General features: G+C 40.2%; 1 long non-coding RNA gene across 1 annotated transcript; it reads right to left on the bottom strand.

The window, feature by feature from the left end:
• Positions 1-960: 960 nt before the first annotated feature.
• LOC309531647 lies at positions 961-25,487 on the bottom strand. Its single transcript, XR_014219366.1, has 4 exons — positions 25,379-25,487; positions 7,955-8,051; positions 4,828-5,019; positions 961-2,438 (listed from the first exon to the last, which is right to left on the bottom strand). It is a non-coding gene; the product is annotated as an uncharacterized lncRNA (long non-coding RNA).
• Between the last annotated feature and the right edge of the window lie 1,809 nt (positions 25,488-27,296).

Genomic DNA, 27,296 nt, shown 5'->3' on the forward strand with positions numbered 1-27,296 from the left:
GTACTACATGTATAGCCATCATGTCTAGCACTGATATTGGTATCCTTCATGAATTGTTCTAATCTATAAGAGCCAGTGTGTCACAGTGGTTCGAGTGTCAGACTAGGACCTGAGAGACCAGGGTTCAAATCCCCACTTGGCCATGAAGCTCATTGGGTGACCTTGGGCCAGTCACTGCCACTCAGGGTTATTGTGGAATTAAATGAGGAGCGGGTGGGAACCATGTACAACACATTGAGCTCCTTAGATAAAAAAGGAGGGGTCATAAATGTCAACTCTAATTGACTAACTAAATAGTCCTGTTTTAAATCCTCCTAAGTTCGTGGCCATCTCCACTTCTTATGGCAGTGAATTCCATTAACACATTTTTGGGAAAATACTTTCCACTCTCTTTATTACCCTCCCCTCTCTGCCACCCTCTGCATCCACTAATAAACACAATTTTAAAGGTTTGGAGTCATCTATACAAATTGGAGAGCACTGCTCCTTTGATACTTTTGCTTTTTTAAAATGAACACTAACAAATGTATCATATTGCACTATTCCACAATGAGCGCATCTTGCTAAATTTTGAACTGCCATAGCTAGATGTATCTCCTAATTATTTCACAAGAAGACACACAGCCAAATCCGGGTCTTTCTTTTATGTTGTAAACATTAAGCAGGACATCTTAGAGCAGGCTTCCCCAACCTGGGCCTCCAGATGTTGTTGGACTACAATTCCCATCATCCTTGACCACTGGTCCTGCTAGCTAGGGATCATGGGAGTTGTAGGCCAAAAACATCTGGAGGCCCAAGGTTGAGGAAGTCTCTCTTAGAGGAAAAGGAAGTGGAAAAAGTGGAGGAGGAGGCTGGGAAGATGAATACTGAGATCCTAAAACATTTTCTGGGATATGCTAAGAGTGTGTCATCTATCAACCCATTAGTTGATAGGATCAAGGGGGAAATCAAATGCATATTGTTATAATTAATCAACAAATTATTTTCATTTCTAGACCATTTAATCCTTAGAACATGGGTAGGAAACATATGGCTGTATAGATGCTGTCTAGACTCCGATTCCCATCTGCCGCCGGCCCACAGGATCAGGGATGACTGGAGTTGTTTTCCAGCAACACCTAGAGAGCCAAAGGTTCCCCAGAAGCAAAAAAACTATGTTTTCAACTTTTTTAATAGGTTAAAAACACCACATTCTTGCATAAACTCATCTACCAAAACCCAGCACAACTAAATAAGTTCATTGACTAAAGGAATGCATATTATGCTTGACACATGTGCTATATACATAGGCTAGAATTCCAAAGCATATGAATTTATTATAAAACCCAGAATAGATTACTCCCAATTAGCTATCTCAATATGCAAAGCGTTCATTTTGTTTCCTTTACCAATTACAGCTCAGGGGATAATAACCTTTTCTTTTCCCACCATTGTTTTAAGACACAAACACAAGGGAGTTCCAAACTTGAAATGGCTCGATAACAAAAAGAAAAAAGAAAAAAAGAAAAGAACTCTATGTATATTCTAACTATCCAGATCTTTGTCTTGCTGAAAATTACATTCAGCAGCTCCTGGAAATTGACTCAATTAATATGACTAGGAAGGCCACTATTTTTGTAAGCTTCATTTGTATGTAAAATACCAAATTTACACTTGTGACTAAATTAGTAACATCAAGTGATGCAGGTTCTAGCTGAGTGATGAAGGCACAGCATGAGGGTTAAAGAGAATTAGAATTCTCATCTATAAAATAGTGTATATGCAGTATCTAAGAAAGGTTAATTGCTTTTCTTTTAGTTAATACAAGGATGCTTTATTTTTAGTAGCGTGTAAAAGATATACGGTACCCAGTTGCTCCCTGGTGTAATTCCATTAGCTGCAATAGATTACTAGCACAGAAAGCAGCTCTTAGTATTTAGTATGATAGTAATCCAAGTGCAGTGCAAGTTCTGATTTTCGATTAGATGAATACGTGAAAAACATAATATAAAATAAATTTGCATTTAAATAGCTGCACTCTTTGCAAATGGTCTCAAAGTGAATCATAACTAGACATGTACATTTCCAATTAAGAATCTCAGTTTGGCTATTTTAACTTAACGTCTTCTTAACATGAGATCTTTACAGTTTAGTACATTAGTTATACCACAGTCACGTGTCTTCGTTTACTTAAAGCGAATGAAAATGATGCTTTCTAGAAAGTTTACCACAAGGAGAATAAATTATGCAAATTGTTCATATTCTGCAAATACTCTTATAACATGACACAATTCAGTAGCAAATACAGGTTGTAAGAGATAATCTCATCTCGAGATAAGGGCTTAGTCATACTGGATGCGAGTACCAGGACAGATGAGGCATTAATAGGCACTAAACAATGGTGAGAGAGGAGTGGAAATGTCAGTCTTGTTCATTCATAAGTTCATTTCTGCATCAATCTGCATTTTAAAAAGAAAAACGAAAACCATATGAAAAATGCACTCTTTTGATATTCAGTTTTTCACAAATTATGCATTTTGCATGCATATTGCAGACATTGAGCATATTACCCCTAATTAGGGTTGCCATACATCCAGGAATTCCCAGACATGTCCTCTTTTGCATGTTCTACATACCCATGGGGGGGTGGATTTTAAATTTTAAAGCAAATGTCCTGGATTTTGGTTCAGGCTGGGCTCTGGCACAGGCTACCTGGGCTCTGGATCTGGCTCAGGTGTGGATGGCAAGGGCTCTGGCATGGGTGACCTAGGCTCTGGCTCTGGCATGGGCAACCTGGACTCTGGCACTGGCATGGGCAACTCAGGCTCAGCGGCCGTGGAGGGGCTCAGCAACTTTTTCTGTCCGGATTTTTACCTCTTGAAATATGGCAACCCTACCCCTAATGTTTATTAATGTACTCATTCTTGTATGTCTTTTGAACTGAGAATTGTACTGCAAAATTCAAAGAAATGTGAGACCTGAAAGATAATGTCCTTCAGATCCATTTGTCCAGGAAGTGCAGATTAGGTCAGTTCACTTAAAACTGAGGGACAAACCATCATTAAGCATCCTTACCCTGGAAATCAAGTAATTCCAGAGAGCCAAACCCCTGCCACTGCTTTTTATATAGCTCCAAGGTCTGCTAATCTACCCAGTAGACAAGAGTACAAAAAGACTGCAGAGAGAGAATGTTAAGGATAAGTGTTTAATTGACACTGAAATGCTGAATGCCTCTGTGTATTGCTGAAGGCGTTAAAGTGAGGAAATTCCACTGGAGTATACTAAGTAGTCTCTGAACTCCATGGTGGGCACATGAAGAAGGGCCTCGGATGATGACTGCAGGGTTTAGGTCAATTTATATGGGGAGAGGCGGTCTTCAGGTATTGTAGCCCAGAGCCATTTAAGGCTTTATAGGTCAAAACCAGCACTTTGAATTTGGCCTGGAAACTAATTGGCAGTCAGTGTCAGGATAGGTGTTACATGCTTTCCCCAGTGAGCAACCTGGCTGCTGAATTCTGCATCACCTGAAGTTTCCAAGCTGCATTCAGAGGCATTACAGTGCTCCAACCTAGAAGTTATTGGAGCATAGACAACAGGAGGCATATACATGTTCTGACATAATTGTCTTCAAATCATTCTTGAATTCTGCATCTAACAAAGCCAAGTACTTCTGGTGATGGGTTGCAAATAGCTCACTTTGAAACTGTCCTCATAAATCCGGAGAGGATGTTTGTTACTTAGATAGGTGGCTGATAATTTCAGACTGAAGGCTTATGCATCAACTCAACATCAACGTGATGCTTGCTAACTACATGAATATTTATTAGTTTTGTTGATGAAAGCAGTATTACTACGGTCAGTCATTCATACAGTACATTTCATCACCCAATGCGATTGGACCATGCATTACAAGGATGCTCATAACTGCTCATATAATCAATCAAATACTAGTGGTCTGAATACAGATGCATTCAGGTGGGCTTGTGCTCAGAACTTTCCCCAAAATACAGTGGCACAGCAGCAGTGACGGCAAGAGGCCGGAAGTGTGGAGCCATTTGAATTTTTAAAGCCTACTCTTTCATTAGCAAGTGAAGTGTAATTGAATAAAAAAACTAATATTGAAACAGGTGAGAATGGTTAATTTATCATCTCTTTGTCCATTTAATTATTCTAGCAAGGCCTCAATAGACTTGTTCATTGATGTCCTCAATTACACTAGGCACGCGTAACCAACATAGTGCCCTCCGTATAACTCTGATCATCTTTTACTATTGGCAGTGCTGGATGGAACTGTTGAGGGTCCATGATATTAGGATGGTGAGCACTAATATGGGGCCTTTCTTCATTTATCATTGGTACAGGTGTAGTTACTGCTTGATCTGATGTTTTTAAGAGTGATACTAATTGCTGTTAAGGCAGTACATTATTCCATAATACTAGGTTAATAATGGTAAATTTGTGTGGCAGCATGCCAAAAAATCAGGAGTGGGGGTGGAGGACAGCAACTATACCCCTATAAATGGTAAATGCAGAAAGGCCCACATAAAACAAGGCAGTATTATGGGATGAGAAGGTAAAGAATTCTCAGAAATCCCAGCACCTTTTGATGCAGCTGGAAACTTTCACACTCATTTGTTATAAATAGTAAATAGTCACCAGAGACACCCAGTTTATTGTTTGGCTTGCTATAGAAAGAAAACCTGTAACCAATACTTAACAACTTGGGGCCATTTCACACATTGCAATTTCTTATTTGCTCATTTAACAGCTCGTGCAAGACATCTAGTAATTTGAACATTGTGAAAAGAGAATTTATATAATATTGCAGCAAGGCCTCTGAGCACTCACATATAAACTGTGGTTGTGTTACTGCTGCAATTGTTGGAGGACTGTAGTTCAGCACTGAACATTATTTGTATGCAGAAGGCTCCAGATTCATTCATTGGCATCTTCAAATGGGGTGAGAAAGACTCCTCTGGGCAAAGCTGAAGAGCTATTCCAACCCATTGTAGTCAGTACTGGCATTGATGGACCAATGTCCTGAGTTGGTAAAAAAAACACAGATACCTATGTTTGGTTAACAGCTAGCACATCAGACTTATATCTGACAAACTGTATCAATATTGTGTCTTCCTCCAACTATCTCCAGTTAATTTACGGGGATATTGCATGGAATAAATTTAAAGTGCATTGAATGATTTTGCTGTAGTTAATCCAAAAATCTAAAAAGTTGATGAAACAAAAGGAAAGTATGAATAAAGCTAGCATCTTTATGTTGGCAGTGTCACTATTTATCTACGAGGTTCGAGTTAGCTTAGCTACCATGATTTGTAGCCAACGATAACCCTTTCCTAAATTTCTCTTATCCTAAAAAAGGCATAGGTCTGTCAGTGGCTACTAGCCAGGATAGCTAAACAAAACTTCTACATCCGCAGGCACAGAAGAATACCTCTGAGTGTCTTATGCTAGGAGCAAGCAACAGGAGAGTACTATTGCTTTCTTGCCCTGTGTGCGAAATTCTCGGGGACATCTGGCTGGCCACTGCTGGAATGAGGATGCTGGACTAAATTGGACAAAGATATGTTCCAGCAGAGCTTATTTAGATATTCCAAATGATACTAGCCCAATACAGGAATCATACTTTCAAGTAAATTAAACACATGAGTGGAAAGAAGTGTACTAGCTTCCCTCCCCATCATTGTCACTATCCATGAGTTGATACAATCTGCAGAAAAGCTATAGCACTCAGTCAGAATAGGCTATCCTGTAAAAATACAACACACACACACACACACACATATATATAAAACAAAGTGTTGCTATCTTACATTATACCAGTATTTGGTCTTGCCCATAGACTATGGAGAACCATCTGCATTCCTGAAGGCTTCCTACAGAATCTGTGGGGAAAATGGGGGTCACCTAACAACTCTTAGCACTTTTAACAAACCACAGCTCCCAGAATTCTTTGGGGGAAGCCATGATTGTTTAAAGTGATATGGTGTTGCTTTAGATGTATAGTGCAGATGGAGTCTCATTCTTGACCTCACCTCTCCAAGCCCGAAGATACTAAATATTGCAACATATTTCTCTTTTCGTGTAACTAGCTGAGACAAAATGTACTTCTGCAATGAAATATGACAACCCAGATTCTAATATAATTTTAGGAATATTTTGCATGAGCGTATTCTTTGTGTTAATGCAAGAAGCAAGCATCGCCCTCATTAAGGTGCTTTTTTTGTCTTCTAGTCAGACAAGTATAAGGAATGTAAAGTCGTTTCCTATCTTTAATATGCAGATGGAGTTCAATGCAAAGACATCAAAATTTTAACGCAGAACATGATATAATTCATTCACTCTCAGATCATCTGATTTTCTACCACTGTTAGATCAAGGTGATATTCAAGGAGGATAGTTTTACATTGTAAGTACTTTATGTAAATGTTTTTATATTCAGGATACATTTAACTATCCTGTTAATTTTAAAGGACCAGAGTTATTTCATTTCCAAAAGAGAAATACTAGTTGATTTGAGATGTGTGCTCAGTCTGCCTGCTTACTGATGTTTTCCTCACATGTGAGGATGAGGGTGCCAAGCTCTGCCCCAAACCTCTTGTTGCTATCCAACTCATAGAGTGTGCTCATGAAGGCTCTCCATGTAATTTGGAACCCTGCACAATTGGCTCCCTTGCCAATTATTTTCACAATTATTCCTTTCCTTCTTTTATCGCCATGTTTCTTTCCTTCTTTTATTCCTTTCCTTCTTTTTATTTCTTTCCTTCTTTTATCGCCATGTTTCTTTCCTTCTTTTATTCCTTTCCTTCTTTTTATTTCTTTCCTTCTTTTATCGCCATGTTTCTTTCCTTCTTTTATTCATTTCCTTCTTTTTATTCCTTTCTTTCTTTTATCGCCATGTAAACTTCTTTTATCACCATGTTTCTTAGATTCCTTTATGGTTTTATTTCAAGTTGTGGCTGTTTTGTTCTCTCCTATTGGGGCCAGGGAGGGGCGGGGATAGAAGAAGAAGAAGAAGAGTTTGGATTTGATATCCCGCTTTATCACTAACCACCCACTAACAGCGCCTCAGTCTTATCTGGACTGAGTTTCAGTTTGTTGGCTCCCAACCAGTCCATTACCAAGGCAAGACACTGGTCCAGCACTTCCACTGCCTCACCTGCAGATGTAAAGAAGAAGAGTTTGGATTTAATATCCCACTTTATCACTACCCGAAGGAGTCTCAAAGCAGCTAACAATCTCCTTTCCCTCCCTCCCTCACAACAAACACTCTGTGAGGTGAGTGGGGCTGAGAGACTTCAGAGAAGTGTGACTGGCCCAAGGTCACCCAGCAGCTGCATGTGGAGGAGCGGAGACGCGAACCCAGTTCCCCAGATTACAAGTCCACCGCTCTTAACCACTACACCACACTGGCTCTCTAGAAATTAGCTTGTCATCCCACAATTGAGTATAATGGAATTACCATTAGTTATACCCCACTCTTTTTGTAGGACAGATATTTCCCTTACTAATAGCTTGTGCCCTGCTAAATAACCCATGCTACAACCAGTATGTATAATCTTTCCCCATTTGTGACAGAATTAATGATAACAGTCAATTTGTTACAGTTGGATATAATTTGCTATCTGTGGATATAATTAATGCCTGACAAGATATTATGCAAATATCCCACACTACATTGAGAATTAATCACTATAAACATTTTCTAAGGACACATTATTCATTTTAATTAATTCATATTCTGTGCACACTGATAGTCTACTACATATAAAGAAACATCTTCTAGACTGAAACTAGATAAGTTGATTCCTCTTTCTGAACTAATGCTGGTTGGCATTGAACACAATTGTTCTGACTTCCCAGACATCTTCCATGGACCGCTACTAACGACTGTCATCACTGCTGTTAAGTATGATGGATCCATGCTAAAGTTCCCCACTCAGGCATCTATCAAACTTACCTTGAATTATGAGGAACATATGAGAAAGGTTATTGGAAATACCTTGCTCCCCAAATGCTCATTCAACTTCCATCACTGAAACAGGCCACTTGGGAAACTAAAGGAAATGACACAGGAGACAAAGATGCAAAGAGTGAGGCACTTCCTGATCTTGGAAGAAGTGGTAAGGATAAGTTACATGATTCCATAGAATTATACTGTGTATACAAGTTTGTAGCTAGTGGAAATAACCCTGGGTGACTTCGGCAAGGGTTATCGAATCCACTAAACGAAAGGAGAGCTGCAAAGGTGAGAACTCCAGGCCTGAAACTAGATTGCAACCAGGGTTAGTGCAAAAATGATCTGCCTGGTAGTGTAATTTTATGCACACTGATGAAATAATGGAGCAATTTACTAGAGACTTTCCTGATCCATCATTCACCAGCTTCTGTAGGAAACATTTCTATATCCAAACATTCCTATATGAGTAAGCCCAGAAGTAAGGGATGGGAGATTCAATTCAGTTCACATTTAAAAGTGAATTTACCAAGTTCTCACTTACTGAAGCAATACGAGAACCAAAACACAACCGTCATTCAAAATTCACACTTCTCCGAATTTTGCAGTGCAGTTCCCCAGCTAGGTCATGTGTACAAAAAAGCATATACCAGGGTAAAGTGTGTATCTAAATGCATATATTGGTGAAAATAATGTACGAAAATGCATTATAGTAGGGGAAAATACACATGCTTTGTAAACATGTGTATATTGGGAAAAATTGCATGCAAAAATGTGTTTGAGAAATTTGCACTAAAATAATGGTTAATTTTTATGAGGACTTCCCCTCACAAAAAATATGTATGTATGTATGTATTTCACAAACTGATGTGGAAACGTGGAGAACAGAACATAGGACTGGAAAAATGAGAAGCAGAGAGAAACCAAAATTGACATATTCACCTACACTAGGAGAAGTCAACTTGTATTGCTTTGAGCATAGAAATCAACCTTTATAAATAAGGGGAAATCATTCACCCACCTCATAAATTGCCAGTATTATTGTTTAGTAGCAAGACAAAGCAATGGGTTAAATGATAACATGATATTTGAAAGTTGCTATGGCTCAACTTATCTCTCATCCCATATTGAAATATCACTGCTGAACATCATAAACATATTGATTTGGTTTTAAACAAATTAGTAGAAGACCTCAGAAGAGCCCATCTAAGAAGTGTGATCCTTTTCATTTCACTGGGTGCAGGGAGGAAAATGCCCTTCATAGTTCATGACTGCCTTTGCATCTGTGACTTATGGGCCTTTTTATACTATAATAGTCACCCTTCATGGGTGAAATATTCTATATGGATGTTGGATTTCTATTTTAAGGGACACCTTCTGGAAATGTTCGTTTTTAAAAGAACAGACAATAAAGTTCCATTCCAAAGGCCAGATTGTTTTCTTACTGGAAATAAGAAAAGTAAGTCTCCAATTCAAAGAACTCATCCTGTTCTTATATCTACTTTTAATTCCAAAGTCACTAGGTGGACTTCGTAGGCTATGTGACTGAGCTTATCGGTTTTAGGAGAAAGCATTGTTAACATGGGTCTTAATATGGATTTAACAAATAAATATTAGATTTATAGTAGAGCTGGGGGGTGGAGCTGCTTTCAATGTCACTAAGCAATGCACGTTGTGGTTCTGAGTACAGAATCAAGAAGGGGAAATGGCAATGCCAACCAGGGAGGTCATCTGCTAGGAAACACTGTTGGTGGCCAGGATGTAGCACTAGAGGAGTAAGGAATTCCCTTCACTTACATTTCATCACTGGGAAGGGGAGGGTGCCACCGCCAGCATGGTATATGAGTGGATGGTGGCTGAGTAGAGGGTTGTCCAATTGTCCAAGCTGCTCTTGCCATCAACAAACTCACACCAGTTGCTAGCAGGAAGTTAAGCTTGGCACATGATCAGTTATAAATCAGACCGATGTGAACATTTAACAAAGCTCGTTGACAGCATGTCCCACTTTGCTGCTTGAGGAGAAACAGGAAGTGCTACCCTGCCCTGCTGCCGCTGCCACCACCCTCCTTTCTTTTCGCCTCCGGTGCTGAGGCCAGTGCTGCTTCTCTGCTGTCAGTGAAGACATGGCTCTCCCCTACCCTATTGTATCCTCACAACAACCATGCAAATGGAGGTTAGAGACAAGGAGCAGCCCAAGGTCGCCTAGTCTCCCAGGTCCTGGTCCAACACTATGATGACTACACTACACTAGCTGCCTTCAAATGTATATATAAATGTATATGAATTTTATAAGCCACATCCATACGCTTTCTCATTGGGAACATGATGATAACTCAAAAGGTCACAAAGCCATAACAATAGCTAATGGGATGATATCATAACTGGTGTGCATTGTTGGTCAACTCGTTATTTGTCCATGTATGCATGTAGGCAGAGTTGACATCTTAATAGCATATTGACCTTTCGGTTGAAACATCTCTGGCAATCTAGGCAGCTGATATTTCTCATACTTTGCCATTCTTTATCGTTTCAACTGAATTTCATTTCAAAAACCCTCCCTCCATTTTGGACAACGCAAGAATTACAAAATACATACCCTTAAAATTCTAACAAAACACAAATCATCTCAAATTCAGCCGTGTGCAGCAAGGGACCTATGAAATTTTACTCTGTAAAAATAAATATTTGGTATTGGAGAAAACAGGTTTTATAGAATTCTGAACAAATGGCTTCATCTCTTTTGCTCGCACATACTTTCCCTTGTTCACTCTAGGCCAGAGTGAATTGTGAACTACTTCATAAGATAATTATTTGATGATGAGTTAATTTCTCACCATACTTTCCTTCTTGAGAAGTTCATTGTCGGAGAAATATAATGTGTTAAAAGTATTGAATCTCACCTTTTAAAGAGATGGCATGCACATGATTATTCCATTAAGCTCTGCAGTTTTGACTGCATAGATGTAAGATGGGGAGGTAATCATAAGATAAAGGACAGGCAGAGCATTGGGTGAGTTTCATAGCAGTTTCAGCCAGCTATGTTGTAATTTTAACGCCGATTCTTGCTACATTAATGGTGCATTAACTTTCTAATTAAGCTACACTGAAGTAACAGCTATCAGCTGTAATGGAGTTCTGCTCTTAAAAGAGGATTTTTTTGCTGCATATATATTCAGATTTCTACCTGGGAAAAGACTGCTTCTTTTATCATATATACTAATAGTGACCGCATTTCACTTGAGTACAAGGCATTATATAGCCAAAATGACATAATCCGTGCAAAAGAGGAAGGTACTGGCAGGCTTGGGATAAGTACAAGTGTGTGTGTGTGTGTGTGTGTGTGTGTGTGTGTGTGTGTTTGGAAAAAGAAAAAACCTCAAGGGAGGATTTCCACCACCTGCCACAAACCAGCCCAAGGAGGACTGATTATGCTCAGAGCTTCCCAAAACACCAAACATGGAGCTTAAAATGTCCCATGCACTGTGGTTCCCAAGCAGGAAGCCTACACAAGGAATTTGGGCAGATGGGCAAGAGGAACAACACACCTGCCATTCTCGTGACATCAGAATGATATTGTGGGTGGAATTCTACATTTGCACTAGGACAGCAGTTGCAGACCTCAAAACACACTGAGGTGGCTGTGGAAGGTACAATGTACAAACTATTCTTGCCACTCCTCAGAGGAGGAAGAGACATGTGGTGGTGTAGCAGCATGTAGCAGTAACAAAGCTATTGCTATTCTAGGCTACATCAACAGAAGTATAGTGTCTGGATCAAAGGAAGCCATAGTCCCATTCTATTCTGCCTTGGTCAGACAACACCTGGAATACTGTGCCCAGTTCTGGGCACCACAACCAAAGAAGGATATTTAAAAGCTGGAACATGTACAGAAGTCGGCAATCAAGATGACCAAGGGTCTGGAAACCAAGCCGTATGAGGAATGGTTGAGGGAGTTGGGTATGTTTAGCCTGGATAAGAGGAGACTGAGAGAAGGCATGATATTCATCTTCAAATATCTCAAGGGCTATCACATGGAAGATGGAGCAAGCTTGTTTTCTCTTGCTCTGGAGGGTAGGATCCCAACCAATGGCTTCAAGTTACAAGAAAGGAGATTCCAACTAAACATCAGGAAGAACTTTATGATGGTAAGAGCCATTCAGCAGTGGTACATACTCGCTCAGTAGGTTGTGGGTGTTTTTAAGGCAATGGTTGGATGGCCATCTGTCATGGATGCTTGAGTTGAGATTTCTGTATAGAAAAGGGTTGGATCAGATGACCCTCAGGGGCCTTCCAGCTCTATGATTCTATGAAATGCTGCATCGGCACAAGCATATCAGCTTACTAGACAGGATGACCCAGCTCCCCCCACGTGCTGTTCTGGGGATTTTCTCATACCCCTCAAGACCCATATTCACGCACGGAGGAGGATAAATTCTCACTGTGCAAACAGAAGCCCCTGGGTAGAGCTTCCACTGCCAGTGTTCATTAATGAATCTCGCCTATGTGGTTGACAAGTGAGCAGTCCCACCCATGTGTCAACTTTGACCCACAGATAAATATCTGGCCCGTGGAGACAAAAAGTTCCCCTGCCCTAAGTTATAGCAATAATTTTAAACCATATTTCCTTTTTGTGTAGTTGATTTCTGCAGCATGTAACTTCAACTTTGCATTCTGCATTAATAAATTCTGTAAGCTATGCCCTGTGTTCAGCAGAGAGCTTATCTTGCATAGCCACATGATCGCCAGAGGTTCCGGTGGGAAAGAGCGATCAAAATAAAACAAACCTTTCAGCCTCAGCGTAAAAACCATGGCTGAGATTCATCCTTGATAGAACTGCTGCTGTGGCTTCAAGGGAACCACTCTAGGGACATCTGTGGAGCACTTCGAACATCTCTGTGTTTCATATACATGGTTATTCAGATGTTGAATCTTGACTGGCTTGAGGCAATGACTCCATTTATAAAAATAAATCGCAACATTTCTCACCCATTTAAGCAAAAACGTGGCAAATTGGATGGTGCCCTGCGTGTCACAGTGAAGCCTCTGAGGAAGCAAAGAAAGAGCTTGTCAAATCTGTGGATTCCCGTCTCCTTTAGAACTCATCTTCCCTTTTAAGGTTAGCTTTGAAGAACTGTAATGTTTCGTAAAGAAATGGGTAGCATTAATAAGACGAGCTATTCCCTCAGATACTACTTTCTTCCTTTCCATTCTTGTACGGCTTTCTGATATTTGGCAAAGTATTTTAAGATGAAGGGATGCTATTCTGCCCTTACAAATAACCCAAACATGTGGTGTGATGTACACCAGGATATGCTGAAGAAACTGAAGACAAATTCAGCAGGCTTTGGGGCAGAAATGTCATGCTGAAGAGGGCGTAGAGTGAAATGGGGAGCCTCGGGAAAACATGTAGATCAATACTTTGCATGCAGAAGGTCCTGGGTTCAATTTCCAGCATCTCTAGGAAGGACTGGAGAATATTCCTGTCTCAAAGGAAATCCACTACCAGGCAGTTTTCACAATATTGAGCTAGGTGAACCCAATGATCTGAGTCAATATAGGTAAATCCTTATGCTCTTGTGCCTGCAATGGGAATCAATGCAACAGAACAAGAACCTAAATGTAGGCTGTAGCCTAGTAGTTTCAACATTATACAGTGGTACCTTGGTTTTCGAACAGAATGCATTCTGGGAGTCCATTCGACTCCCAGAACCATTAGAAAACCAAAGTGTGGCTTCCAATTAGCTGCAGGCATATCCTGCAGCCAATCAGAAGCCGCAGAAACCGTGCCAGATGTTCAGTTTCTGAAAATCGTTCGAAAACCAGAACACTCACTTTTGAGTTTCTATCATTCAGGAGCCGATTTGTTCAGGAGCCAAGGCGTTCGGCTTCCAAGGTATGACTGTATTGAAATGTAGGAATACATTTAATTTTCATTTTACAAACTACTCTCAGGTCCTTTCTAGGGAAGGAGCTACTGTCTCATTCCTAAGACCCTGACATTCAGTTGTGCTGAGAGACAGAAAAAGGTAACTAGTCCAAAGATTGGTATACGTGGACCACATCCCAGAAGGGCCTCACCAATGACCAATCAGAACAACTTCTGTGGCATCTCCTCCTTACTGCCACACATCTGCTCTGTCCCTTATGGCCTAGTCCGCCAACACTATCAAGCACAGGAAGAGGGCAAATAAGCAAGCAGCGGTTTCCGCTGCTGCTGTGGTGGCGAGATGCAACCAATAGTGTCACTGCAATGGCAAAAAAGGAGGAAGAGAAGAGGAGGAGCCGCTACCAATGAACAGGCAGGTAGCAATGATGGTTGCTGCTTTTACTTAACCCCGCCTCCTCCTCTTCAGCTGCCCACAGTGTTTCTCATCTTGGGAGGCTGCCAGGGTCTGATGACAATAAGAAAGAGGAACAGCAGAATAGCACACATAGAAAACTGGTGTGTCAGGAAGAAAGGCTAAATTAAAGGAAGGGTGGGGAGCTTGTGGCCCTCTAGTTGTTGTTGGAGAGCCCACCCCTTACCACTGGCCATTCTGGGTGGGGCTGATGGAAGACGAGTGACATTTACAGGGCCACAGCCTAGCCTTTCATGATATTTTTTTGTACACAGGAGTTTATTTATTTGCTTTTCTAGGGAGAAGCAGTCCCTACTTGACCTCTGAAGTGCTCCACTCTAGATTGGATTACTCACAACTTATCCATTCACTGTGATAACTAGCCCAAAGTATTTAGGTGTGCTGCATACCCTGTCCCAAGGGCAATAAGAGACACTTTAAAATATAGTGTTTAAGTCATATTTTGTTGGAATCTTCCTCTTGATTTCTCTCCTGGAATCATGTTTCTTGAGGCTGGCAAGTGCTACGCAAGACAGTTCCTTCTTCTGCACCCAAGAGACACGGTACATTAACTAAAAATGGTATGCACTGGTGCTTAAAATTAAATGTCATTTTTACTTACAGACTCTAATGTGTGCTGGGCAGAAAAATCACACACCCGATAAGTGTGAAATAGATAAGAGAAAAGAAATGCAGGTGCCAGCTAAACATCTCCTCTAAGCTCTCCATGTTTTCCCTCTAATTCTCATGCTTCAGGCAGGGACCAGACACACAGTCTCTCTCTCTCTCTCTCTTGCTGAAGCATTTTACTTGTGGTTGTCTTAGCATTTACCTTAAATCAAAATTTGGAGAGAGCATTGGGGATGTCTGTTTCCCAGTGTAAGGGCTTGAAGGAGTGTAAGGGCTTGAAGGAGCTGGGCATGTTTAGCCTGGAGAAGAGGAGGTTAAGGGGTGATATGATAGCCATGTTCAAATATATAAAAGGATGTCACATAGAGGAGGGAGAAAGGTTGCTTTCTGCTGCTCCAGAGAAGCGGACACGGAGCAATGGATCCAAACTACAAGAAAGAAGATTCCACCTAAACATTAGGAAGAACTTCCTGACAGTAAGAGCTGTTCGACACTGGAATTTGCTGCCAAGGAGTGTGGTGGAGTCTCCTTTTTTGGAGGTCTTTAAGCAGAGGCTTGACAACCATATGTCAGGAGTGCTCTGATGGTGTTTCCTGCTTGGCAGGGGGTTGGACTCGATGGCCCTTGTGGTCTCTTCCAACTCTATGATTCTATGATTCTACGAAGTCTCAGGTGGCCCTGAGGAACAGTGGATAGTGTCTTAATTGGCCAGAGTAGGCCAAGTGATAGCAATGGGCTCTAGAAAACTTTCCCAAACAAATGTGCTTACTCACCTGAAACTTTTCTCCTGGTACAACCTACCTTTCTCCCTTCCCAACCTCATAGGAACTGAGTGTGTTGATATCCCCTGCACCATTTAACCGCAACCATGAAGAGCTTCTGTTATCTGCCACAGGGATATACAAAGCACACTTATTTTATGGCCATCAAATTTCAGCATTATCAGAATGGAGGGAGAGGACAGAAAATTAGAGGTGTTCAGGGGAGCCCACTCACAATTTGTATGGTAGAGATTAGCAGGAAAGTGCCTGTTGGCCATGACCATCACAGGCTGATGCACTTCTCAGGCCACATAGCATTAGTGGAAAAGGGGCCCTAGATGCACGCTTGTCAGATCCTTCTCTCACTAACATGGAACACAGGGCATGGTCAGCAGTTGTTTCAGCATGCAAGGGGAGCTTTCACTGAAAGCATGTGGGGCTATATCTGGACCCCCCTCCTTTTTATTAATTTAGTCTTCAGACCATCTCATTTAAAGTCCACCTAAAAATAAAACACATTCTAAACCCCACATAAAAATACAAACAATGGGCATGACATCAGAGAATACATCGAAATGGTCCATTTGCTAACTGCAGCTGGAATGATAATTTGTCAAAACTGGAGAAATTCCACCATACCTTTTATAGACTCTTTGTTTTCTAAGGTGTGGGAAATGACCTATATGGTCCATCTGACAAATAATATAAGAAGGCAAATTGGGCCATGAAAAATTTGTAGGGAAGTGGAGTTTGTTTATCACTTATTGGAATAATAAAGTGCAAGGTTTGAGTCACTCGTATTTATTACAAAGGGATATATAATGAATTGCTATAAAAATCGTATTATTATTATAATCACCATCATTTATTTACATGGCACCATCAATGTACATACTCCTGTACACAATTAAAATAAACATTTCTACCCTGAAGGACATACAATCTAAAACAACAATACACAAAAAAACAGTAGTTTAACATGCATAATTCACAATCCATTAATTAATGCTTGATTGTTATTGTAATTAATATTTTTCATTACTGTCATCCTAATATTTCATGTCCTTTAGAAAGGGCTCCAGAGAATGTTCTCTATTATCAGAATCAATGTGCTATTCAAGAATATGGTGAGGCACATTTTGTAATATTGCTGTCCTCCAGATACATCACAGGTTTTGGACTGGTATGTCCGCAAACATTGCCAGTTGAACTAATCATTCCATCCATTCAAAGCAGAGCCCAGTTTCCCATTTCCCATTAGAATAGGAAATTAAAGGTATTTTCCCCATTGATGCTGATATTTTACACTTGCTAACCAATGCATAAGACTTGAAGAGGAAATGGCAGCTCTGCCAATTTCTGCTTCTACATTGACACTCTTTGTTTAAAAATGTTTCTGGTTATATTTTCAAGTGAATTCAGTGCCTGCACTAAAAATTTATATTGCTGCAATGTTTGGAAATCTTTGAAATGAGAAACTGCCCAGAGCTAGTGGACCTTAGAGACCCTATTTTCATCCATTTGAATTAATCTGAGCCAATAATTAGGCATCCCTAGAATTTATTAGACCAGATAGCCTCAACACAAAATTATGCTGTTCTAATTAAATAAGTACATTTTAATAAGCCCCAAGTCATATGCAAAATATGAGTTTAAACCTTTTCAGATGCAATATTTGGAAAGCCCCAAATTTTTGCACAAAAAAATAACACTAGTACCTTCTTTGCTCTAAAGGCATTGGGCATACTGATCCAAGGTACCTAAAAATCAGGCGTCTAGTAAAGGTTTGCATGCAGACAAGTGAATTCAGTTCTTTTTTATTATTATTTGTAGAGTCCAAGATCATGAAGCAGAATATATATCTATATCGTAACTCATGACCATGAGCGAGATGTTGCACTCATAGTGGATAGCTCAATGAATACGTTAACTCGGAAGGCAGTGGTGGCCACCAGCTCAGATGGCTTTAAAAGGGGATTAGACATATTTATATAGGATAATACTATCAATGGCTAGACTCTGCTTCAGTTGTGAGAGGTACTAAGTCTCTCTGGAAACCACAAAGCACTAAATGGCCTCGGCCCAGTATACCTGAAGGAGTGTCTCTGCCCCCATCGTTCTCCAGCTCTGAGGGCCTTCAGGCAGTTCCCTCACTACGAGAAGTGAGGTTACAGGGAACCAAGCAGAGGGCCTTCTCGGTAGTGGCACCTGCCCTGTGGAGCGCCCTCCCAGCAGATGTCAAGGCAATAAACAACTATCTGACTATCAGACTTTTAGAAGATGTCTGAAGGCAGCCCTGTATAGAGAGGTTTTAATGTCTGATGTCTTACTGCATTTTAATATGTTGGAAGCTGCCCAGAGTGGCCGGGGAAACCCAGCCAGATGGGTGTATAAATGATAAAATTACTACTACTACTACTACTACTACACTTAACTCCTACATGTGGGTTTCCTTTGGGCATCTGGTTGGCTACTGTGAGTTTAGGATACTGGACTAGATGGGCCACTGACCTGATCTATTCTTATTTTCTTACATAACCTGATCTCTCTTTAGAGTCTATGCACCATTTATGCAATGTTTCCCCCTTACGAAAGATTACTACTTTGCATAAATGCCCACTCTATTTCCAAGTTTACTGATAGCCATGCCACCAATGTAATATCTGAAGTGAGCCTTAACTGCAATATCAGTATAATATAATTTGCCACTCTAGGGTTAGGATTGTATCTCTCCCCCACCTCACACTTTTCATCATCAATCCATGTTTCTCACTTATTTAAATCTCATTAACATCAATTTTCAACAATTTAAACTATCACTAGCCAATCAGTTTGATTGTAGAGTGCTACTCATTTTGAAAGGATCTCAAAAACATTAACAGATTGAAGGAGGCAAATAAGGTACTCTTTTCTTTTTTTACTCGGTTAGAAAATAATGGAAAATAAGGAAATAATGTGAATATTACACACACACAAACATGTATATGTATATATATTTCTTGGATAGCAGTTGTACATATAAAGTATCTGTCATAGAAAGTCATGACATCACTGTTATAGGCAATATGGGGTTGGGGTAAAAGTAGGAGGAGAAAGGAAAGGGAAAATGAAGGGAGACGGTAAAATTTCATTCTTTTACATAGTAAATGAGCAAAGCTTTTATGTCAGCGTGACATAAACAGTTGATGTCTTTTGAAATTAAAGTCTGAGCTAATTTGACATTGGCAGTGGTGATGATTATGATGATAGCAATGGCTTCTGTGGCTAAAGATTGGTTTGATTATCATATTGCATCTATGACACAGAACAAGCTTTCTGACGGATGCCCTGCTTTAGACTATTACTAAATTTAGAATATTTTTCATAAGGTTCTGTTTAATAGGGTGCCACAAGTACAAAGCACCAAGCTGCCGAAAATGAGGGATTGAGACCTATGCAATTACCATCAGAGGCCATAATCTATAAAACAACATCTGAGAAATAATGTTATAACATTTCAGAATTATTTCATACATGGTTCCATGCTGTAATAAAAGACTCGTTTGGAAACAGAGCTGTGCCATTTAGATGTAAGTAGCTCGTTATTTGTTCATTACTCTGTTTTTATTTGTGTGTGTGTGTTTAACTGAGAACACATACATGCTTTGTTCAACAAGAAGAGACGTCGTCAGCTCTGCAGTTCCTGCCATTATGGGACGCACTGAATTGCACCAGTAATTCTGCACTGTGTCATGATGAAGGGAAGAACTAAATGGCTGGGTTTGAAGAAGTCTAGCAGTACCTATTGAAAGCTTGAGTGACCATGAGTTTTGAAACCAAATATGGAATGCACCACTCTTCATCTAAAATGGATTCCAGTGCAATTCACCATAATGCATTTAAAACAACAACAACAAACTTCCTGGTTACTTCCAGCTGTGAACAACTGATAGGAAATGGCAGCATCCAAAATAATTCACCCCTGCTCCAAAGCAGGTTTGGAGCTTTCCTAGAGACAGGATGGATGTTGGATTCCTTGCAATAGCTTTTGAATTATAGTTGATTTCTAGAGAAGGGCTGTTTTGAGCCAGAGTTCAGTTCAGGTGGGATACAAGGATGCCTGGTGTAACAGAAGAGCCAATTCTGAGTCCAACTCCTCTGTCCCTATAAGCGTATAAGCTCTTTGCCTATATATTATCTACATCATTGTAGAGGGAACAACAAGGCACATCCATAGTTTCACAACCCAACCCCAATACCCAAGGAAGCTTCTGGCAGTGGCAAAAGGAAAGAGGGAAATCTCCTCAAGGAAAGGCCCAAAGCAACAACTTCCTGGACCCTCAAAGAACATTGTGACAGAAAGAGCACCATGGTCAATAGTGTCCAAGGCTGCTGGGATGTCATGGACAACCAATAGAATTGCACTCCCCGCCTCTCTCCCAACAATGGAACAAGAACAATGTTTGCCAACGCTACTGAATTGATGCATGATCTTAAAATAAAAACCAGTTTTCTATTTTCTTAGAATTATGAAGCTAATGAAGAAAACAACACATTGAGAACCCCCCCTCCCCCCTTTTTTGTAATTTGTCCTGAATGCCTCCCTAAAATTTCATTTAAAGCCAAATTAGAAATAGCTAGTGTGTTGCGTCTAATTTAATTCTTGATTCACTTTTAGATTGCTTGGCAAACAGATTTATGCATATTAATTACTTTTCTAATGAGAAATATTTGGAAGTTGCATCTGTTGTAGCAGCAGAGCTCAGTTTAAAAAACAAAAAACAAATAAAGGGAGTTGTTTTTTTGGTTTTTGTTGCAAAGTGAATATACAACATTAGCAGCTATTAGTTCAGCCAGCTTACACTCAAGCTGCATTCAGATGTGAGGTTTATTGCTTTAGTTTTACGGGTTATAATGCTAGTGCTTCTGCCCTAATTTCTAACATTCGTTTTACAAAGCAGTACCTGTTGCATTATGGAATTGTGGCTTTTTGATCAATATTCCACCATGCTGTGCTAAATTGTAAATGGCAGGAAAGAACGGTATGCTAAAGTACCCTTTCATCTCACAAAGTTACAACAAAAACATCTCATGATTTACCAAGAGAAGAGGGTTGCAAACTGTCCCGTCCCCCCCGGAAACATGGAAATGAGCACTATATTTTCACTAAATTCCACTATGCTTTTATGCTGTGTGAGAGATCCCATAAAACATGGGAATTATCAGGTAATGAAAAGGCAGGAAAATAAAGTGCTGTCTGAATGCAGCCTTAGATGAAGGAATGCTTCCGTATTATCAGGGAACAGGGGCCCAAGGGCCACATTCCTTCTAGGCAATGTCCCAGGGGCCACTTGCCTTTGGTGGGCGGGACTAGAAGCAAAAGTGGGTGGAGCAACATATGCTAATCTACTTCCACATTTCTGTCTATCCTTCAGGTATGCAAGAAGCATTATAGGATATCAAGGGCACATTCTAATCAGGCAGAAACACTCACAGAGGGTAGAAAATAGGGCTGGTAAAAAGTGTAGCCTGAGAAGAAGGGGAGTGACTGGGGAAGAACCCCAAGGGTCAGAATAGAGGTCTGAGTTCAGCGCCAAACCTGAGCTCTGCCATCCCTGCTGTATGATGAGGATGTATATTTTGTATTTTAGATAGATAGATAGATGATAGATAGATAGATGATAGATAGATAGATAGATAGATAGATAGATAGATAGATAGATGATAGATAGATAGATAGATGATAGATGATAGATAGATAGATAGATAGATAGAGAGATAGATAGATAGATAGATAGATGATAGATAGATGATAAATAGATAGATGATGATGATGATGATGATAGATAGATAGATAGATAGATAGATAGATAGATAGATAGATATCTTTATTGTCATTGTCCCATGTAGAACAATGAAATTGAAAAACTACATAAAACTACATAGAACTACATAGCACTACATAAAACTACTACAAAACTACATAAAACATTCAAAAACCCTAAAAACTCTGAAACCCCATTTTAAAATACACTATATTATAGAGACCCCTTAAGCTGTGTTTAGAACCAGAATTGCATTTGCGTAGAAACTGTTTCTCAGGCAGCTAGTCCTGGCTTGTATAACCCTATACCTTCTTCCAGAAGGCAGAAGCTGAAAAAGATAATTTCCGGGGTGCGTACTATCCTGCACTATCTCTGCCGCTTTCTTATGGCACCTGGCAGCATAGATTTGATCTAAGGTGGGAAGAGTGCACCCAATTATTCTCTCTGCAGTCTTTACAACCCTGGATAGCATTTTTTTCCCCTGGCCGTGCAGCTCCCAAACCACACACAGAGACCATAAGTTAGTACACTCTCCACAGTGCAATGGTAAAATGCCATCAACAGGTCCTTTGAGAGATTGTTTTTCTGGAGGATTAGGCATATCTGTTGTGCTTGGTGGTGTTTATGTTTGATAAAATTTGCACTTAGCTTGATAAAATATTCCCTCTTAACATTTCTCATTCCAGCCACGGAGTCTACACAGAACGTCACAAGTATAAACTTGTGGGAAGGGTCCATTGGACAGAAATGGTTAATTACTTAATTAACAAGAACAGAGTTAATATGGGCCCTTATGTCATGTTTCCAGCATCCAGATCCCTTCCCGCTACATTTACAGATTTGAAAAAGTTCCCACCCCATGAGGATTTTCTGATGATATATTCCATTGGATTTCCTTTGCACATAGTCTTTGGTCTACTGTCTCTTTAGTTCATTTGCATCATCTCCTAACCAATTGCCTTCCCCTTGCTGAGCCAAGTTTGGGAGGGAGAAATGAGGAGTGGTGCCATTTTAGATTTTATGCAATGAGCAAGATACTTCCTCGCTGATTTAAAAAGCCTGGTTTGGGTAGGGGAAGAGGGGAGTTAGGCCAAGAGAATTGTCTGCCTTCTCCCTGCTTCACTGTTGCAGCCTCTGTACACTAAATCAGGATGCAGCCTGACTTTTACAGAAACAACAGCACTGCTGATGTGTAACCCATTGGGGCCAATTCCTCTCTGTGCTCTCCACACATAAAGAGCCTCCACTATAAATTGGCCAAGTTGGCACTTTTGTGCACCCCCAGAGGAAATAAAAAGTGATGCCTTAGAAGTGCAGAGTGACCAAACCACTGAAACCAGACATTGCTATGCATTATCACTGGCAAGATGTTTTATATAGCTCAACAGACTAGACCTCCTACTGCAGGATACATTAGAGAAGAATACAACCAAACTAGTTGTCACCATAGTGTTTATCTTTGCAGACAATACATTTTGGGCATGATAGCTGGCTGTTGGAATGTTCTGACACATCAAAATCCTCTGAAGGTCATTTCGAGAATGATTTTATCATTTTGCAAATTTACCAGATTAGTACTTCCTGAACAGAAACACAGCTCCCCTTCAAAACCCACAATTCTCTGAATTTTGCAACCCAGTTCTCTAAACAAATATGCATACAGAAATGTGTGTGTTCATAAAAAGCAGACACAAGCATACATATATCCATAAAAATAATATACAAAGTTGCCTTCTAGATGGGTAAAATTACTTGAATTGCATGCAAAATAAATATTGTTGCATACCATCCCAATTTCCATGTGGTGCAGGATTCCCCGGGCTGCAGGCACTTATACAAAGTTTTGTGTTTCATTTGGAAACGAGGCACAGCAGAGACTGTGGTATCTTTATGCTATAGGGTTTATTTACACATATATACAACCTGAGCCTACGATGGAGAGGTTCACAGCATTAAAACTGCAGGAAGACCTTGCTTCTCCCAGCAGAAATCAGGCATGGCTCTCCCTCCACCTTGCTACTTTGCTTCCAGCTCACATCACTGTCACTGCCTGCTCTCAACTCTGGCTTTAGCTGGGGAGAGGGGGTGCCCCACTCATTTGCCATCTCGTAGAGAGCCTCTTAATTTCCCATAATCTCACCAGCAAGATAGCTTGGTTATTTCCATGAATTAGAAGGCTTGATTAGATTTTAATACCTGCCGGATCCAATGATTAAAGGTCTTGATTAGATTTTGACACTTGCTGGATGCAGAGATTAGCATGGTTAGGTACACAGTTTAACACCCACACCCAAAATGCGTAACCATGTTTTAGAATATTTTTATACAAAATACATTTAAAATTTCCTGATTTGTTTTTATTTGTTTTACAAAATTTCACAAGTCTGTGCAGCAATGGAAATGAGGCAAATTAAAGTTAAGAGTAGAAAAATAAAAAACTGTGAAAGAATTCAAAATTGACAGATTTGTCCATCCATAACCATCGCTCAGGATAGCCCTGCATCTAATGACATAGATTCTAGCGCACAAAAACATATACTATAATAAATTTGTTAGTCTTTAAAGTGTCACAAGGCTCTTTCTTGGTTTTTCTACAATGCTACTAACATGGCTAGCCCTTTCAATCATTCTGAAAGTGATGTCTGGTGAGGGCTCCACCTCATATTTGTTTGTGCTTTTTGACCTTTCGTTAGTAGAAAATCTTGCATCAAGTGTTTCACCTGTACGTTGGATCAGTTCAGTTATTCATGACTCTTACCTTCTGAGAAATTCATAAGCAAAAAGGCTTAGATGAATATTTATTGTTTACTTCTGCTTCATTATCTCAGTGCATTTATCCACAATGGCATTTTGAGGGCATGATGCACATTTTGTATTAACAACATAATTTAACATTAGCGAAGATAATGCTAAGCGATGTTTCCTAATGACTGAAATTATACTTCAGGGGCTAACCCATGTATATAAAAAAAAAATCCACCAAAAAAAACCCCATGCGGCCTTTGAATATGAATTTTCAGCTTACCATTAACACTGCTGGTATATCCGATAATGGAAGAAAAGAAAATATATTTCATATGACTGTGGCTTCCCTTGACCTGTTCAACATCCATTGTATGATCACAATCACCTCTTTTACCATAAACCATATTTATTGCTGCAGATTCAGTTGACAACCTTCTACATTCTGAAATGCTGTTTCAGTGAAATCATGTGAACATCTACTCAGACGTACATCCTGTTGAGTTCAGTGGGGCTGACCCCCCAAGAAAGTAGGCGTTAGATTATAGCCTCAGGCTTACTGGTACTTGACATTTACAAGATTATACTGTAGGTATATATCCTGGCAGGTATCAAAGAAGAAGTGCCAGGGATGCATTCAAATCAGAATTATGCTACAGATATGGGGAATAATGCATTGCCTAGTCGTGTCCAGTAGGAAACTTCAAGAAACTTAGATTAAAAGCCCAGCAGGTTTATTTGGAAGTCAATAATGCTGAAATGTGTAGGACTTTGTACTTGTTCTAAAGACTGTGGCATTAATACTGAACAGTTTTTCAAAGGGAAAGTGGAATATGTAATGTTTCACTGAAATAAGAACCATCAACATGCATATGTTCAAATCACCTCCCTCTCACAATTTATCTTTTAAGCCATGCTACTTGGGAAAGGAAATAAATGAATATAGCACACCCAGCGCTGGGAAGGAAAGTGATATATGAATGAGAAAAGAACAGACACTGAATGTTAAAAGGCCCTGTAAGCTTACCTTAGGTCCAATTCATACAAACAAGCCATGTGGAAAGCACTTCATGCCATGTGTATCTTGCCAATTTCATAGTGTCACTGACCTAAAGTATCTTACAAGTCTTCTGAAAAGTTTTTAAAGCGTACATGAGAAACATTGGTAAACTTAACTGAGGGGCACTGGTGACCAAGATGGGGAAGTTTACTGGAAACTTAATTCTATGAGGAACAGTTGAAAGATCCAGGCATGTTTGCTCTGGAAAACAGAATATTTAAAAGGAGGTGTGATGGCACTTTCATATCTGAAGAGCTTCTATGCTGAAGAGGAGCAGACAGATTCTCTGCTGTTCCAAAGGACAGAGCTGCAAACAATGAGTGAAAAGTGTAGGGAATCCAATTTTTGGCAAAAGGGTAAGGCAGCAGTGGTGAACTGGGAGCCAAATGCAGCCCTCCAGGCCTCTCTATATGGGCCTTGTAATTTGCCCCAGTCACACCCCTTCTCCACAGGCCACATCCCTCACCAGCCCAGTTTTGAACCTTACCCTACTTTGCAAATATTCAGGAGCAAACAGCAGGGATGGTTGGAGATGCTAACTGGCCTCCTGGCACTAATATCACCATGGCTTATTGGGAGGAGTCAGGTGTGTGGGAAGGTCAGTGGTGTGCAGACACACTGCTGGGGCCAAGGGTGGGAAGAGATGGCAGGGAGGAATGGCAGGGCTTATATGGCCTCCTTAAGACCACTGTCACTGCATCTTATCAAGAGGAGAAGGCATGTGTAGCTACATTGGCAGAACTAAAGGCAGGAGCACAGTGAGGGGGGTGCTTATGTGGCCTCTCTACACCTGCATTGCTGCAGCATTCTGGGAGGGGGAGAGATGAGGTTGTGCTCCCACCCATGGGAATGCTCAGCCATGACCTGCCTACCACACTGGCTCTTCCTCTTCCAATAATCACCGCCACCCTTTCCTGCCAACTGCTCCTGTCCTCATTGTGAGTTTTTGCCCAGCAGAAATGTGTTCTTGAGCTTTGAGAACATCTCTTGCTCACTTGGAGGATAGAGAGGAGTGTATGAATGTGCATAGGGAAATTTGCAGCCATTGTTCCACCCACTTTTGTCTCTGGCATGTGGCCCCTGTTAGGTTGTCCAGAAAGGAATGTGGCCCTCAGTCTTGAAAAAAGTTCTCCATCTCTGTATTAGGAGAACCTTCCTAAAGGTGTGAGCTGCTCAATAGTGGAAAAGGCTGCCTCAGGAGATTTATAAGCATTTACAGTGGCACCTTGGTTCTAAAACTTAATCCATTCCAGGAGTCCATTCAACGCTGAAACTGTTCGAAAACCAAGGCACGGCTTCTGATTGGCTGCAGCAGCTTCCAGCACTCAAGTGGAACTGGAACACTTAGTTCCGGGTTTTTGGCGTTTGGGAGCCTATTTGTTCGACAACTAAGCCATTCGAGAAGCAAGGTACCACTGTATAGAGTTGCTTCTGCCAGGTATACTGTAAATGTCTCTGCATTGCAGATCCTGAATTGAGAAGTGACTTGGCCTAGATGACTTCCAGGGCCATTGCAAGCATATGGTCTTTATTTTGTTTAAAGAAAAAGAATAGGGAAGCTGTAAGATCAATTTCTGAAAATTAACACAGTGAAACATATGCTACAGGAAGACAAAATATCCTAACACAGACTTTCATTTATGCATTTGGTTCTCACCTCAGGAAGAAAGCTTGATGATTTTCTGGAACATTTAAAAGACTAGGAGCCATCTATAAAATGTAAAACCAGCAAAGTGAGGAATGCATTGTGTGATTTATGTGTTTTATGACACCATTTCCAAAACACAGGAGACAAATCTATTTTCAAGAATGTCCTAGCCAGAAGTGAGCCAGTTGATGTAGAAAAATGGATCAGATTATCAAGAGGCAAGGTTTTATGAAATTATATAAACCTTTTAAAGATCTACTTAAAAACAGCTTTTAAAAATAAACAAAACAAAAAGAAGAATCATAAGTGAGTGAAGAAAAACTTATCAAATTGCAGACCAGACATTAGCCACAGGACAGGTA

The sequence above is a fragment of the Podarcis vaucheri genome (assembly GCF_965113315.1).
Source record: "Podarcis vaucheri genome assembly, chromosome: 4".
Lineage (NCBI taxonomy): Eukaryota > Metazoa > Chordata > Lepidosauria > Squamata > Lacertidae > Podarcis > Podarcis vaucheri.